Genomic DNA, 16,670 nt, shown 5'->3' on the forward strand with positions numbered 1-16,670 from the left:
AGAGCAAAACTGAGAACAGCATTGTGTTTGTGAGAGTCTCCCCTTTCCAAAGAATGGGCAAACTATTTTGTAGGTCAAACCGTTCTGAAGCTATAGACATTTGTATGAGAATACAGATTTTAGGGATGTGTCATGTTTTGACAAACATTGCTCTCGCTCTGCCACATTTCACCAAAAATGCAGAGGTGTAACATCAGCAGTTATGGTAGGACTGAGAAGCATCCAGTGCAAAATGTGTGACATTTCTAATTTAAAACTGAGAGATTCCAATGTTTTTTTATTCACATACCGGTGCGTCAATCGGATCAAATGAAATGAGATCCAATTGATTTTGATGTCTACTTTTTAATTGTTAAAATCTACATTTAGCTCTTTCTTCATTTGTTTCTTGCTGTTACAGCTAATGAAGATTGAATCTGAAAGACTCAGGAGATGAATTACAGAGTATTTGAACTGAAACCTGGTCAACTGCTTGGAAGATAGCTATGCTCACAAGTATACCACCAACACTCACGTGATCCACTGTGGCCTGGCAACATCGACCTGTCAATGCATATTCTCACCGTCATTGCTGGCGACTGCAAAACAATGTCTTGAAATAAATGGCTCGTTGGTCTAGGGGTATGATTCTCGCTTTGGGTGCGAGAGGTCCCGGGTTCAAATCCCGGACGAGCCCTTTTGAAGAGCCTTTAACAATGTGAGACAGGCGGATCTTGGGCAACTGGTTGGAGGGGCGACTGCTACCACTGGAGCGCAGGACCAGGTGGACAAGTGATTAAGGTAATGGACTGCTAATCCATTGTGCTCTGCACTAGTGGGTTCAGCATCGCACAACATGTATTAATTTCTTCCTTGGTTAAAAAACCTGTCCTTTTACCGGGACATAGGTTACCTTCAGACGAGTCCCTTGACACTTGTGGGGGTCGTAGAGCAAAACTGAGAACAGCATTGTGTTTGTGAGAGTCTCCCCTTTCCAAAGAATGGGCAAACTATTTTGTAGGTCAAACCGTTCTGAAGCTATAGACATTTGTATGAGAATACAGATTTTAGGGATGTGTCATGTTTTGACAAACATTGCTCTCGCTCTGCCACATTTCACCAAAAATGCAGAGGTGTAACATCAGCAGTTATGGTAGGACTGAGAAGCATCCAGTGCAAAATGTGTGACATTTCTAATTTAAAACTGAGAGATTCCAATGTTTTTTTATTCACATACCGGTGCGTCAATCGGATCAAATGAAATGAGATCCAATTGATTTTGATGTCTACTTTTTAATTGTTAAAATCTACATTTAGCTCTTTCTTCATTTGTTTCTTGCTGTTACAGCTAATGAAGATTGAATCTGAAAGACTCAGGAGATGAATTACAGAGTATTTGAACTGAAACCTGGTCAACTGCTTGGAAGATAGCTATGCTCACAAGTATACCACCAACACTCACGTGATCCACTGTGGCCTGGCAACATCGACCTGTCAATGCATATTCTCACCGTCATTGCTGGCGACTGCAAAACAATGTCTTGAAATAAATGGCTCGTTGGTCTAGGGGTATGATTCTCGCTTTGGGTGCGAGAGGTCCCGGGTTCAAATCCCGGACGAGCCCTTTTGAAGAGCCTTTAACAATACAGGCGGATCTTGGGCAACTGGTTGGAGGGGCGACTGCTACCACTGGAGCGCAGGACCAGGTGGACAAGTGATTAAGGTAATGGACTGCTAATCCATTGTGCTCTGCACTAGTGGGTTCAGCATCGCACAACATGTATTAAATTCTTCCTTGGTTAAAAAACCTGTCCTTTTACCGGGACATAGGTTACCTTCAGACGAGTCCCTTGACACTTGTGGGGGTCGTAGAGCAAAACTGAGAACAGCATTGTGTTTGTGAGAGTCTCCCCTTTCCAAAGAATGGGCAAACTATTTTGTAGGTCAAACCGTTCTGAAGCTATAGACATTAGTATGAGAATACAGATTTTAGGGATGTGTCATGTTTTGACAAACATTGCTCTCGCTCTGCCACATTTCACCAAAAATGCAGAGGTGTAACATCAGCAGTTATGGTAGGACTGAGAAGCATCCAGTGCAAAATGTGTGACATTTCTAATTTAAAACTGAGAGATTCCAATGTTTTTTTGTTTTTTTATTCACATACCGGTGCGTCAATCGGATCAAATGAAATGAGATCCAATTGATTTTGATGTCTACTTTTTAATTGTTAAAATCTACATTTAGCTCTTTCTTCATTTGTTTCTTGCTGTTACAGCTAATGAAGATTGAATCTGAAAGACTCAGGAGATGAATTACAGAGTATTTGAACTGAAACCTGGTCAACTGCTTGGAAGATAGCTATGCTCACAAGTATACCACCAACACTCACGTGATCCACTGTGGCCTGGCAACATCGACCTGTCAATGCATATTCTCACCGTCATTGCTGGCGACTGCAAAACAATGTCTTGAAATAAATGGCTCGTTGGTCTAGGGGTATGATTCTCGCTTTTGGTGCGAGAGGTCCCGGGTTCAAATCCCGGACGAGCCCTTTTGAAGAGCCTTTAACAATACAGGCGGATCTTGGGCAACTGGTTGGAGGGGCGACTGCTACCACTGGAGTGCAGGACCAGGTGGACAAGTGATTAAGGCAATGGACTGCTAATCCATTGTGCTCTGCACTAGTGGGTTCAGCATCGCACAACATGTATTAATTTCTTCCTTGGTTAAAAAACCTGTCCTTTTACCGGGACATAGGTTACATTCAGACGAGTCCCTTGACACTTGTGGGGGTCGTAGAGCAAAACTGAGAACAGCATTGTGTTTGTGAGAGTCTCCCCTTTCCAAAGAATGGGCAAACTATTTTGTAGGTCAAACCGTTCTGAAGCTATAGACATTTGTATGAGAATACAGATTTTAGGGATGTGTCATGTTTTGACAAACATTGCTCTCGCTCTGCCACATTTCACCAAAAATGCAGAGGTGTAACATCAGCAGTTATGGTAGGACTGAGAAGCATCCAGTGCAAAATGTGTGACATTTCTAATTTAAAACTGAGAGATTCCAATGTTTTTTTATTTTTTTATTCACATACCGGTGCGTCAATCGGATCAAATGAAATGAGATCCAATTGATTTTGATGTCTACTTTTTAATTGTTAAAATCTACATTTAGTTCTTTCTTCATTTGTTTCTTGCTGTTACAGCTAATGAAGATTGAATCTGAAAGACTCAGCAGATGAATTACAGAGTATTTGAACTGAAACCTGGTCAACTGCTTGGAAGATAGCTATGCTCACAAGTATACCACCAACACTCACGTGATCCACTGTGGCCTGGCAACATCGACCTGTCAATGCATATTCTCACCGTCATTGCTGGCGACTGCAAAACAATGTCTTGAAATAAATGGCTCGTTGGTCTAGGGGTATGATTCTCGCTTTGGGTGCGAGAGGTCCCGGGTTCAAATCCCGGACGAGCCCTTTTGAAGAGCCTTTAACAATACAGGCGGATCTTGGGCAACTGGTTGGAGGGGCGACTGCTACCACTGGAGTGCAGGACCAGGTGGACAAGTGATTAAGGCAATGGACTGCTAATCCATTGTGCTCTGCACTAGTGGGTTCAGCATCGCACAACATGTATTAATTTCTTCCTTGGTTAAAAAACCTGTCCTTTTACCGGGACAAGTCCCTTGACACTTGTGGGGGTCGTAGAGCAAAACTGAGAACAGCATTGTGTTTGTGAGAGTCTCCCCTTTCCAAAGAATGGGCAAACTATTTTGTAGGTCAAACCGTTCTGAAGCTATAGACATTCGTATGAGAAGACAGATTTTAGGGATGTGTCATGTTTTGACAAACGTTGCTCTCGCTCTGCCACATTTCACCAAAAATGCAGAGGTGTAACATCAGCAGTTATGGTAGGACTGAGAAGCATCCAGTGCAAAATGTGTGACATTTCTAATTTAAAACTGAGAGATTCCAATGTTTTTTAGTTTTTTTATTCACATACCGGTGCGTCAATCGGATCAAATGAAATGAGATCCAATTGATTTTGATGTCTACTTTTTAATTGTTAAAATCTACATTTAGCTCTTTCTTCATTTGTTTCTTGCTGTTACAGCTAATGAAGATTGAATCTGAAAGACTCAGCAGATGAATTACAGAGTATTTGAACTGAAACTTGGTCAACTGCTTGGAAGATAGCTATGCTCACAAGTATACCACCAACACTCACGTGATCCACTGTGGCCTGGCAACATCGACCTGTCAATGCATATTCTCACCGTCATTGCTGGCGACTGCAAAACAATGTCTTGAAATAAATGGCTCGTTGGTCTAGGGGTATGATTCTCGCTTTGGGTGCGAGAGGTCCCGGGTTCAAATCCCGGACGAGCCCTTTTGAAGAGCCTTTAACAATACAGGCGGATCTTGGGCAACTGGTTGGAGGGGCGACTGCTACCACTGGAGTGCAGGACCAGGTGGACAAGTGATTAAGTTAATGGACTGCTAATCCATTGTGCTCTGCACTAGTGGGTTCAGCATCGCACAACATGTATTAATTTCTTCCTTGGTTAAAAAACCTGTCCTTTTACCGGGACAAGTCCCTTGACACTTGTGGGGGTCGTAGAGCAAAACTGAGAACAGCATTGTGTTTGTGAGAGTCTCCCCTTTCCAAAGAATGGGCAAACTATTTTGTAGGTCAAACCGTTCTGAAGCTATAGACATTCGTATGAGAAGACAGATTTTAGGGATGTGTCATGTTTTGACAAACGTTGCTCTCGCTCTGCCACATTTCACCAAAAATGCAGAGGTGTAACATCAGCAGTTATGGTAGGACTGAGAAGCATCCAGTGCAAAATGTGTGACATTTCTAATTTAAAACTGAGAGATTCCAATGTTTTTTAGTTTTTTTATTCACATACCGGTGCGTCAATCGGATCAAATGAAATGAGATCCAATTGATTTTGATGTCTACTTTTTAATTGTTAAAATCTACATTTAGCTCTTTCTTCATTTGTTTCTTGCTGTTACAGCTAATGAAGATTGAATCTGAAAGACTCAGCAGATGAATTACAGAGTATTTGAACTGAAACTTGGTCAACTGCTTGGAAGATAGCTATGCTCACAAGTATACCACCAACACTCACGTGATCCACTGTGGCCTGGCAACATCGACCTGTCAATGCATATTCTCACCGTCATTGCTGGCGACTGCAAAACAATGTCTTGAAATAAATGGCTCGTTGGTCTAGGGGTATGATTCTCGCTTTGGGTGCGAGAGGTCCCGGGTTCAAATCCCGGACGAGCCCTTTTGAAGAGCCTTTAACAATACAGGCGGATCTTGGGCAACTGGTTGGAGGGGCGACTGCTACCACTGGAGTGCAGGACCAGGTGGACAAGTGATTAAGGTAATGGACTGCTAATCCATTGTGCTCTGCACTAGTGGGTTCAGCATCGCACAACATGTATTAATTTCTTCCTTGGTTTAAAAACCTGTCCTTTTACCGGGACATAGGTTACCTTCAGACGAGTCCCTTGACACTTGTGGGGGTCGTAGAGCAAAACTGAGAACAGCATTGTGTTTGTGAGAGTCTCCCCTTTCCAAAGAATGGGCAAACTATTTTGTAGGTCAAACCGTTCTGAAGCTATAGACATTTGTATGAGAATACAGATTTTAGGGATGTGTCATGTTTTGACAAACATTGCTCTCGCTCTGCCACATTTCACCAAAAATGCAGAGGTGTAACATCAGCAGTTATGGTAGGACTGAGAAGCATCCAGTGCAAAATGTGTGACATTTCTAATTTAAAACTGAGAGATTCCAATGTTTTTTTGTTTTTTTATTCACATACCGGTGCGTCAATCGGATCAAATGAAATGAGATCCAATTGATTTTGATGTCTACTTTTTAATTGTTAAAATCTACATTTAGCTCTTTCTTCATTTGTTTCTTGCTGTTACAGCTAATGAAGATTGAATCTGAAAGACTCAGGAGATGAATTACAGAGTATTTGAACTGAAACCTGGTCAACTGCTTGGAAGATAGCTATGCTCACAAGTATACCACCAACACTCACGTGATCCACTGTGGCCTGGCAACATCGACCTGTCAATGCATATTCTCACCGTCATTGCTGGCGACTGCAAAACAATGTCTTGAAATAAATGGCTCGTTGGTCTAGGGGTATGATTCTAGCTTTGGGTGTGAGAGGTCTGGGGTTCAAATCCCGGACGAGCCCTTTTGAAGAGCCTTTAACAATGTGAGACAGGCGGATCTTGGGCAACTGGTTGGAGGGGCGACTGCTACCACTGGAGCGCAGGACCAGGTGGACAAGTGATTAAGGTAATGGACTGCTAATCCATTGTGCTCTGCACTAGTGGGTTCAGCATCGCACAACATGTATTAATTTCTTCCTTGGTTGAAAAACCTGTCCTTTTACCGGGACATAGGTTACCTTCAGACGAGTCCCTTGACACTTGTGGGGGTCGTAGAGCAAAACTGAGAACTGCATTGTGTTTGTGAGAGTCTCCCCTTTCCAAAGAATGGGCAAACTATTTTGTAGGTCAAACCGTTCTGAAGCTATAGACATTTGTATGAGAATACAGATTTTAGGGATGTGTCATGTTTTGACAAACATTGCTCTCGCTCTGCCACATTTCACCAAAAATGCAGAGGTGTAACATCAGCAGTTATGGTAGGACTGAGAAGCATCCAGTGCAAAATGTGTGACATTTCTAATTTAAAACTGAGAGATTCCAATGTTTTTTTATTCACATACCGGTGCGTCAATCGGATCAAATGAAATGAGATCCAATTGATTTTGATGTCTACTTTTTAATTGTTAAAATCTACATTTAGTTCTTTCTTCATTTGTTTCTTGCTGTTACAGCTAATGAAGATTGAATCTGAAAGACTCAGCAGATGAATTACAGAGTATTTGAACTGAAACCTGGTCAACTGCTTGGAAGATAGCTATGCTCACAAGTATACCACCAACACTCACGTGATCCACTGTGGCCTGGCAACATCGACCTGTCAATGCATATTCTCACCGTCATTGCTGGTGACTGCAAAACAATGTCTTGAAATAAATGGCTCGTTGGTCTAGGGGTATGATTCTCGCTTTGGGTGCGAGAGGTCCCGGGTTCAAATCCCGGATGAGCCCTTTTGAAGAGCCTTTAACAATGTGAGACAGGCGGATCTTGGGCAACTGGTTGGAGGGGCGACTGCTACCACTGGAGCGCAGGACCAGGTGGACAAGTGATTAAGGTAATGGACTGCTAATCCATTGTGCTCTGCACTAGTGGGTTCAGCATCGCACAACATGTATTAATTTCTTCCTTGGTTAAAAAACCTGTCCTTTTACCGGGACATAGGCTACCTTCAGACGAGTCCCTTGACACTTGTGGGGGTCGTAGAGCAAAACTGAGAACAGCATTGTGTTTGTGAGAGTCTCCCCTTTCCAAAGAATGGGCAAACTATTTTGTAGGTCAAACCGTTCTGAAGCTATAGACATTTGTATGAGAAGACAGATTTTAGGGATGTGTCATGTTTTGACAAACATTGCTCTCGCTCTGCCACATTTCACCAAAAATGCAGAGGTGTAACATCAGCAGTTATGGTAGGACTGAGAAGCATCCAGTGCAAAATGTGTGACATTTCTAATTTAAAACTGAGAGATTCCAATGTTTTTTTGTTTTTTTATTCACATACCGGTGCGTCAATCGGATCAAATGAAATGAGATCCAATTGATTTTGATGTCTACTTTTTAATTGTTAAAATCTACATTTAGTTCTTTCTTCATTTGTTCCTTGCTGTTACAGCTAATGAAGATTGAATCTGAAAGACTCAGCAGATGAATTACAGAGTATTTGAACTGAAACCTGGTCAACTGCTTGGAAGATAGCTATGCTCACAAGTATACCACCAACACTCACGTGATCCACTGTGGCCTGGCAACATCGACCTGTCAATGCATATTCTCACCGTCATTGCTGGTGACTGCAAAACAATGTCTTTAAATAAATGGCTCGTTGGTCTAGGGGTATGATTCTCGCTTTGGGTGCGAGAGGTCCCGGGTTCAAATCCCTGAAGAGCCTTTAACAATGTGAGACAGGCGGATCTTGGGCAACTGGTTGGAGGGGCGACTGCTACTACTGGAGCGCAGGACCAGGTGGACAAGTGATTAAGTTAATGGACTGCTAATCCATTGTGCTCTGCACTAGTGGGTTCAGCATCGCACAACATGTATTAATTTCTTCCTTGGTTAAAAAACCTGTCCTTTTACCGGGACATAGGTTACCTTCAGACGAGTCCCTTGACACTTGTGGGGGTCGTAGAGCAAAACTGAGAACAGCATTGTGTTTGTGAGAGTCTCCCCTTTCCAAATAATGGGCAAACTATTTTGTAGGTCAAACCGTTCTGAAGCTATAGACATTTGTATGAGAATACAGATTTTAGGGATGTGTCATGTTTTGACAAACATTGCTCTCGCTCTGCCACATTTCACCAAAAATGCAGAGGTGTAACATCAGCAGTTATGGTAGGACTGAGAAGCATCCAGTGCAAAATGTGTGACATTTCTAATTTAAAACTGAGAGATTCCAATGTTTTTTTGTTTTTTTATTCACATACCGGTGCGTCAATCGGATCAAATGAAATGAGATCCAATTGATTTTGATGTCTACTTTTTAATTGTTAAAATCTACATTTAGCTCTTTCTTCATTTGTTTCTTGCTGTTACAGCTAATGAAGATTGAATCTGAAAGACTCAGGAGATGAATTACAGAGTATTTGAACTGAAACCTGGTCAACTGCTTGGAAGATAGCTATGCTCACAAGTATACCACCAACACTCACGTGATCCACTGTGGCCTGGCAACATCGACCTGTCAATGCATATTCTCACCGTCATTGCTGGCGACTGCAAAACAATGTCTTGAAATAAATGGCTCGTTGGTCTAGGGGTATGATTCTTGCTTTGGGTGCGAGAGGTCCCGGGTTCAAATCCCTGAAGAGCCTTTAACAATGTGAGACAGGCGGATCTTGGGCAACTGGTTGGAGGGGCGACTGCTACTACTGGAGCGCAGGACCAGGTGGACAAGTGATTAAGTTAATGGACTGCTAATCCATTGTGCTCTGCACTAGTGGGTTCAGCATCGCACAACATGTATTAATTTCTTCCTTGGTTAAAAAACCTGTCCTTTTACCGGGACATAGGTTACCTTCAGACGAGTCCCTTGACACTTGTGGGGGTCGTAGAGCAAAACTGAGAACAGCATTGTGTTTGTGAGAGTCTCCCCTTTCCAAAGAATGGGCAAACTATTTTGTAGGTCAAACCGTTCTGAAGCTATAGGCATTTGTATGAGAATACAGATTTTAGGGATGTGTCATGTTTTGACAAACATTGCTCTCGCTCTGCCACATTTCACCAAAAATGCAGAGGTGTAACATCAGCAGTTATGGTAGGACTGAGAAGCATCCAGTGCAAAATGTGTGACATTTCTATTTTAAAACTGAGAGATTCCAATGTTTTTTTGTTTTTTTATTCACATACCGGTGCGTCAATCGGATCAAATGAAATGAGATCCAATTGATTTTGATGTCTACTTTTTAATTGTTAAAATCTACATTTAGCTCTTTCTTCATTTGTTTCTTGCTGTTACAGCTAATGAAGATTGAATCTGAAAGACTCAGCAGATGAATTACAGAGTATTTGAACTGAAACCTGGTCAACTGCTTGGAAGATAGCTATGCTCACAAGTATACCACCAACACTCACGTGATCCACTGTGGCCTGGCAACATCGACCTGTCAATGCATATTCTCACCGTCATTGCTGGTGACTGCAAAACAATGTCTTGAAATAAATGGCTCGTTGGTCTAGGGGTATGATTCTCGCTTTGGGTGCGAGAGGTCCCGGGTTCAAAACCCGGATGAGCCCTTTTGAAGAGCCTTTAACAATGTGAGACAGGCGGATCTTGGGCAACTGGTTGGAGGGGCGACTGCTACCACTGGAGCGCAGGACCAGGTGGACAAGTGATTAAGGTAATGGACTGCTAATCCATTGTGCTCTGCACTAGTGGGTTCAGCATCGCACAACATGTATTAATTTCTTCCTTGGTTAAAAAACCTGTCCTTTTACCGGGACATAGGCTACCTTCAGACGAGTCCCTTGACACTTGTGGGGGTCGTAGAGCAAAACTGAGAACAGCATTGTGTTTGTGAGAGTCTCCCCTTTCCAAAGAATGGGCAAACTATTTTGTAGGTCAAACCGTTCTGAAGCTATAGACATTTGTATGAGAAGACAGATTTTAGGGATGTGTCATGTTTTGACAAACATTGCTCTCGCTCTGCCACATTTCACCAAAAATGCAGAGGTGTAACATCAGCAGTTATGGTAGGACTGAGAAGCATCCAGTGCAAAATGTGTGACATTTCTAATTTAAAACTGAGAGATTCCAATGTTTTTTTGTTTTTTTATTCACATACCGGTGCGTCAATCGGATCAAATGAAATGAGATCCAATTGATTTTGATGTCTACTTTTTAATTGTTAAAATCTACATTTAGTTCTTTCTTCATTTGTTCCTTGCTGTTACAGCTAATGAAGATTGAATCTGAAAGACTCAGCAGATGAATTACAGAGTATTTGAACTGAAACCTGGTCAACTGCTTGGAAGATAGCTATGCTCACAAGTATACCACCAACACTCACGTGATCCACTGTGGCCTGGCAACATCGACCTGTCAATGCATATTCTCACCGTCATTGCTGGTGACTGCAAAACAATGTCTTTAAATAAATGGCTCGTTGGTCTAGGGGTATGATTCTCGCTTTGGGTGCGAGAGGTCCCGGGTTCAAATCCCGGACGAGCCCTTTTGAAGAGCCTTTAACAATGTGAGACAGGCGGATCTTGGGCAACTGGTTGGAGGGGCGACTGCTACCACTGGAGCGCAGGACCAGGTGGACAAGTGATTAAGGTAATGGACTGCTAATCCATTGTGCTCTGCACTAGTGGGTTCAGCATCGCACAACATGTATTAATTTCTTCCTTGGTTAAAAAACCTGTCCTTTTACCGGGACATAGGTTACCTTCAGACGAGTCCCTTGACACTTGTGGGGGTCGTAGAGCAAAACTGAGAACAGCATTGTGTTTGTGAGAGTCTCCCCTTTCCAAAGAATGGGCAAACTATTTTGTAGGTCAAACCGTTCTGAAGCTATAGACATTTGTATGAGAATACAGATTTTAGGGATGTGTCATGTTTTGACAAACATTGCTCTCGCTCTGCCACATTTCACCAAAAATGCAGAGGTGTAACATCAGCAGTTATGGTAGGACTGAGAAGCATCCAGTGCAAAATGTGTGACATTTCTAATTTAAAACTGAGAGATTCCAATGTTTTTTTATTCACATACCGGTGCGTCAATCGGATCAAATGAAATGAGATCCAATTGATTTTGATGTCTACTTTTTAATTGTTAAAATCTACATTTAGTTCTTTCTTCATTTGTTTCTTGCTGTTACAGCTAATGAAGATTGAATCTGAAAGACTCAGCAGATGAATTACAGAGTATTTGAACTGAAACCTGGTCAACTGCTTGGAAGATAGCTATGCTCACAAGTATACCACCAACACTCACGTGATCCACTGTGGCCTGGCAACATCGACCTGTCAATGCATATTCTCACCGTCATTGCTGGTGACTGCAAAACAATGTCTTGAAATAAATGGCTCGTTGGTCTAGGGGTATGATTCTCGCTTTGGGTGCGAGAGGTCCCGGGTTCAAATCCCGGATGAGCCCTTTTGAAGAGCCTTTAACAATGTGAGACAGGCGGATCTTGGGCAACTGGTTGGAGGGGCGACTGCTACCACTGGAGCGCAGGACCAGGTGGACAAGTGATTAAGGCAATGGACTGCTAATCCATTGTGCTCTGCACTAGTGGGTTCAGCATCGCACAACATGTATTAAATTCTTCCTTGGTTAAAAAACCTGTCCTTTTACCGGGACATAGGTTACCTTCAGACGAGTCCCTTGACACTTGTGGGGGTCGTAGAGCAAAACTGAGAACAGCATTGTGTTTGTGAGAGTCTCCCCTTTCCAAAGAATGGGCAAACTATTTTGTAGGTCAAACCGTTCTGAAGCTATAGACATTAGTATGAGAATACAGATTTTAGGGATGTGTCATGTTTTGACAAACATTGCTCTCGCTCTGCCACATTTCACCAAAAATGCAGAGGTGTAACATCAGCAGTTATGGTAGGACTGAGAAGCATCCAGTGCAAAATGTGTGACATTTCTAATTTAAAACTGAGAGATTCCAATGTTTTTTTGTTTTTTTATTCACATACCGGTGCGTCAATCGGATCAAATGAAATGAGATCCAATTGATTTTGATGTCTACTTTTTAATTGTTAAAATCTACATTTAGCTCTTTCTTCATTTGTTTCTTGCTGTTACAGCTAATGAAGATTGAATCTGAAAGACTCAGGAGATGAATTACAGAGTATTTGAACTGAAACCTGGTCAACTGCTTGGAAGATAGCTATGCTCACAAGTATACCACCAACACTCACGTGATCCACTGTGGCCTGGCAACATCGACCTGTCAATGCATATTCTCACCGTCATTGCTGGCGACTGCAAAACAATATCTTGAAATAAATGGCTCGTTGGTCTAGGGGTATGATTCTCGCTTTGGGTGCGAGAGGTCCTGGGTTCAAATCCCGGACGAGCCCTTTTGAAGAGCCTTTAACAATGTGAGACAGGCGGATCTTGGGCAACTGGTTGGAGGGGCGACTGCTACCACTGGAGCGCAGGACCAGGTGGACAAGTGATTAAGGTAATGGACTGCTAATCCATTGTGCTCTGCACTAGTGGGTTCAGCATCGCACAACATGTATTAATTTCTTCCTTGGTTAAAAAACCTGTCCTTTTACCGGGACAAGTCCCTTGACACTTGTGGGGGTCGTAGAGCAAAACTGAGAACAGCATTGTGTTTGTGAGAGTCTCCCCTTTCCAAAGAATGGGCAAACTATTTTGTAGGTCAAACCGTTCTGAAGCTATAGACATTTGTATGAGAATACAGATTTTAGGGATGTGTCATGTTTTGACAAACATTGCTCTCGCTCTGCCACATTTCACCAAAAATGCAGAGGTGTAACATCAGCAGTTATGGTAGGACTGAGAAGCATCCAGTGCAAAATGTGTGACATTTCTAATTTAAAACTGAGAGATTCCAATGTTTTTTAGTTTTTTTATTCACATACCGGTGCGTCAATCGGATCAAATGAAATGAGATCCAATTGATTTTGATGTCTACTTTTTAATTGTTAAAATCTACATTTAGCTCTTTCTTCATTTGTTTCTTGCTGTTACAGCTAATGAAGATTGAATCTGAAAGACTCAGGAGATGAATTACAGAGTATTTGAACTGAAACCTGGTCAACTGCTTGGAAGATAGCTATGCTCACAAGTATACCACCAACACTCACGTGATCCACTGTGGCCTGGCAACATCGACCTGTCAATGCATATTCTCACCGTCATTGCTGGCGACTGCAAAACAATGTCTTGAAATAAATGGCTCGTTGGTCTAGGGGTATGATTCTCGCTTTGGGTGCGAGAGGTCCCGGGTTCAAATCCCGGACGAGCCCTTTTGAAGAGCCTTTAACAATACAGGCGGATCTTGGGCAACTGGTTGGAGGGGCGACTGCTACCACTGGAGTGCAGGACCAGGTGGACAAGTGATTAAGGCAATGGACTGCTAATCCATTGTGCTCTGCACTAGTGGGTTCAGCATCGCACAACATGTATTAATTTCTTCCTTGGTTAAAAAACCTGTCCTTTTACCGGGACAAGTCCCTTGACACTTGTGGGGGTCGTAGAGCAAAACTGAGAACAGCATTGTGTTTGTGAGAGTCTCCCCTTTCCAAAGAATGGGCAAACTATTTTGTAGGTCAAACCGTTCTGAAGCTATAGACATTCGTATGAGAAGACAGATTTTAGGGATGTGTCATGTTTTGACAAACGTTGCTCTCGCTCTGCCACATTTCACCAAAAATGCAGAGGTGTAACATCAGCAGTTATGGTAGGACTGAGAAGCATCCAGTGCAAAATGTGTGACATTTCTAATTTAAAACTGAGAGATTCCAATGTTTTTTAGTTTTTTTATTCACATACCGGTGCGTCAATCGGATCAAATGAAATGAGATCCAATTGATTTTGATGTCTACTTTTTAATTGTTAAAATCTACATTTAGCTCTTTCTTCATTTGTTTCTTGCTGTTACAGCTAATGAAGATTGAATCTGAAAGACTCAGCAGATGAATTACAGAGTATTTGAACTGAAACTTGGTCAACTGCTTGGAAGATAGCTATGCTCACAAGTATACCACCAACACTCACGTGATCCACTGTGGCCTGGCAACATCGACCTGTCAATGCATATTCTCACCGTCATTGCTGGCGACTGCAAAACAATGTCTTGAAATAAATGGCTCGTTGGTCTAGGGGTATGATTCTCGCTTTGGGTGCGAGAGGTCCCGGGTTCAAATCCCGGACGAGCCCTTTTGAAGAGCCTTTAACAATACAGGCGGATCTTGGGCAACTGGTTGGAGGGGCGACTGCTACCACTGGAGTGCAGGACCAGGTGGACAAGTGATTAAGTTAATGGACTGCTAATCCATTGTGCTCTGCACTAGTGGGTTCAGCATCGCACAACATGTATTAATTTCTTCCTTGGTTAAAAAACCTGTCCTTTTACCGGGACATAGGTTACATTCAGACGAGTCCCTTGACACTTGTGGGGGTCGTAGAGCAAAACTGAGAACAGCATTGTGTTTGTGAGAGTCTCCCCTTTCCAAAGAATGGGCAAACTATCTTGTAGGTCAAACCGTTCTGAAGCTATAGACATTTGTATGAGAATACAGATTTTAGGGATGTGTCATGTTTTGACAAACATTGCTCTCGCTCTGCCACATTTCACCAAAAATGCAGAGGTGTAACATCAGCAGTTATGGTAGGACTGAGAAGCATCCAGTGCAAAATGTGTGACATTTCTAATTTAAAACTGAGAGATTCCAATGTTTTTTTATTTTTTTATTCACATACCGGTGCGTCAATCGGATCAAATGAAATGAGATCCAATTGATTTTGATGTCTACTTTTTAATTGTTAAAATCTACATTTAGTTCTTTCTTCATTTGTTTCTTGCTGTTACAGCTAATGAAGATTGAATCTGAAAGACTCAGCAGATGAATTACAGAGTATTTGAACTGAAACCTGGTCAACTGCTTGGAAGATAGCTATGCTCACAAGTATACCACCAACACTCACGTGATCCACTGTGGCCTGGCAACATCGACCTGTCAATGCATATTCTCACCGTCATTGCTGGCGACTGCAAAACAATGTCTTGAAATAAATGGCTCGTTGGTCTAGGGGTATGATTCTCGCTTTGGGTGCGAGAGGTCCTGGGTTCAAATCCCGGACGAGCCCTTTTGAAGAGCCTTTAACAATACAGGCGGATCTTGGGCAACTGGTTGGAGGGGCGACTGCTACCACTGGAGTGCAGGACCAGGTGGACAAGTGATTAAGGCAATGGACTGCTAATCCATTGTGCTCTGCACTAGTGGGTTCAGCATCGCACAACATGTATTAATTTCTTCCTTGGTTAAAAAACCTGTCCTTTTACCGGGACAAGTCCCTTGACACTTGTGGGGGTCGTAGAGCAAAACTGAGAACAGCATTGTGTTTGTGAGAGTCTCCCCTTTCCAAAGAATGGGCAAACTATTTTGTAGGTCAAACCGTTCTGAAGCTATAGACATTCGTATGAGAAGACAGATTTTAGGGATGTGTCATGTTTTGACAAACGTTGCTCTCGCTCTGCCACATTTCACCAAAAATGCAGAGGTGTAACATCAGCAGTTATGGTAGGACTGAGAAGCATCCAGTGCAAAATGTGTGACATTTCTAATTTAAAACTGAGAGATTCCAATGTTTTTTTGTTTTTTTATTCACATACCGGTGCGTCAATCGGATCAAATGAAATGAGATCCAATTGATTTTGATGTCTACTTTTTAATTGTTAAAATCTACATTTAGCTCTTTCTTCATTTGTTTCTTGCTGTTACAGCTAATGAAGATTGAATCTGAAAGACTCAGCAGATGAATTACAGAGTATTTGAACTGAAACTTGGTCAACTGCTTGGAAGATAGCTATGCTCACAAGTATACCACCAACACTCACGTGATCCACTGTGGCCTGGCAACATCGACCTGTCAATGCATATTCTCACCGTCATTGCTGGCGACTGCAAAACAATGTCTTGAAATAAATGGCTCGTTGGTCTAGGGGTATGATTCTCGCTTTGGGTGCGAGAGGTCCCGGGTTCAAATCCCGGACGAGCCCTTTTGAAGAGCCTTTAACAATACAGGCGGATCTTGGGCAACTGGTTGGAGGGGCGACTGCTACCACTGGAGTGCAGGACCAGGTGGACAAGTGATTAAGTTAATGGACTGCTAATCCATTGTGCTCTGCACTAGTGGGTTCAGCATCGCACAACATGTATTAATTTCTTCCTTGGTTAAAAAACCTGTCCTTTTACCGGGACAAGTCCCTTGACACTTGTGGGGGTCGTAGAGCAAAACTGAGAACAGCATTGTGTTTGTGAGAGTCTCCCCTT

General features: G+C 42.5%; 10 non-coding genes across 10 annotated transcripts; all 10 read left to right on the top strand.

Moving 5' to 3' along the window:
- Positions 1–604: 604 nt before the first annotated feature.
- Positions 605–676, top strand: trnap-ugg (transfer RNA proline (anticodon UGG)). The gene has a single exon. It is a non-coding gene; the product is annotated as a tRNA-Pro (tRNA).
- An 855-nt stretch (positions 677–1,531) lies between these two features.
- Positions 1,532–1,603, top strand: trnap-ugg (transfer RNA proline (anticodon UGG)). Its single transcript has one exon. It is a non-coding gene; the product is annotated as a tRNA-Pro (tRNA).
- Positions 1,604–2,461: 858 nt separating this feature from the next.
- On the top strand, positions 2,462–2,533 carry trnaq-uug (transfer RNA glutamine (anticodon UUG)). The gene has a single exon. It is a non-coding gene; the product is annotated as a tRNA-Gln (tRNA).
- Positions 2,534–3,391: 858 nt separating this feature from the next.
- Positions 3,392–3,463, top strand: trnap-ugg (transfer RNA proline (anticodon UGG)). The gene has a single exon. It is a non-coding gene; the product is annotated as a tRNA-Pro (tRNA).
- Positions 3,464–4,304: 841 nt separating this feature from the next.
- trnap-ugg (transfer RNA proline (anticodon UGG)) lies at positions 4,305–4,376 on the top strand. The gene has a single exon. It is a non-coding gene; the product is annotated as a tRNA-Pro (tRNA).
- Positions 4,377–5,217: 841 nt separating this feature from the next.
- Positions 5,218–5,289, top strand: trnap-ugg (transfer RNA proline (anticodon UGG)). Its single transcript has one exon. It is a non-coding gene; the product is annotated as a tRNA-Pro (tRNA).
- Positions 5,290–10,788: 5,499 nt separating this feature from the next.
- Positions 10,789–10,860, top strand: trnap-ugg (transfer RNA proline (anticodon UGG)). The gene has a single exon. It is a non-coding gene; the product is annotated as a tRNA-Pro (tRNA).
- A 2,708-nt stretch (positions 10,861–13,568) lies between these two features.
- trnap-ugg (transfer RNA proline (anticodon UGG)) lies at positions 13,569–13,640 on the top strand. Its single transcript has one exon. It is a non-coding gene; the product is annotated as a tRNA-Pro (tRNA).
- An 841-nt stretch (positions 13,641–14,481) lies between these two features.
- Positions 14,482–14,553, top strand: trnap-ugg (transfer RNA proline (anticodon UGG)). The gene has a single exon. It is a non-coding gene; the product is annotated as a tRNA-Pro (tRNA).
- A 1,771-nt stretch (positions 14,554–16,324) lies between these two features.
- trnap-ugg (transfer RNA proline (anticodon UGG)) lies at positions 16,325–16,396 on the top strand. Its single transcript has one exon. It is a non-coding gene; the product is annotated as a tRNA-Pro (tRNA).
- Positions 16,397–16,670: the final 274 nt, after the last annotated feature.

The sequence above is a fragment of the Oncorhynchus mykiss genome, chromosome 15, assembly GCF_057628025.1.
Source record: "Oncorhynchus mykiss isolate SJ-2025 chromosome 15, ASM5762802v1, whole genome shotgun sequence".
Lineage (NCBI taxonomy): Eukaryota > Metazoa > Chordata > Actinopteri > Salmoniformes > Salmonidae > Oncorhynchus > Oncorhynchus mykiss.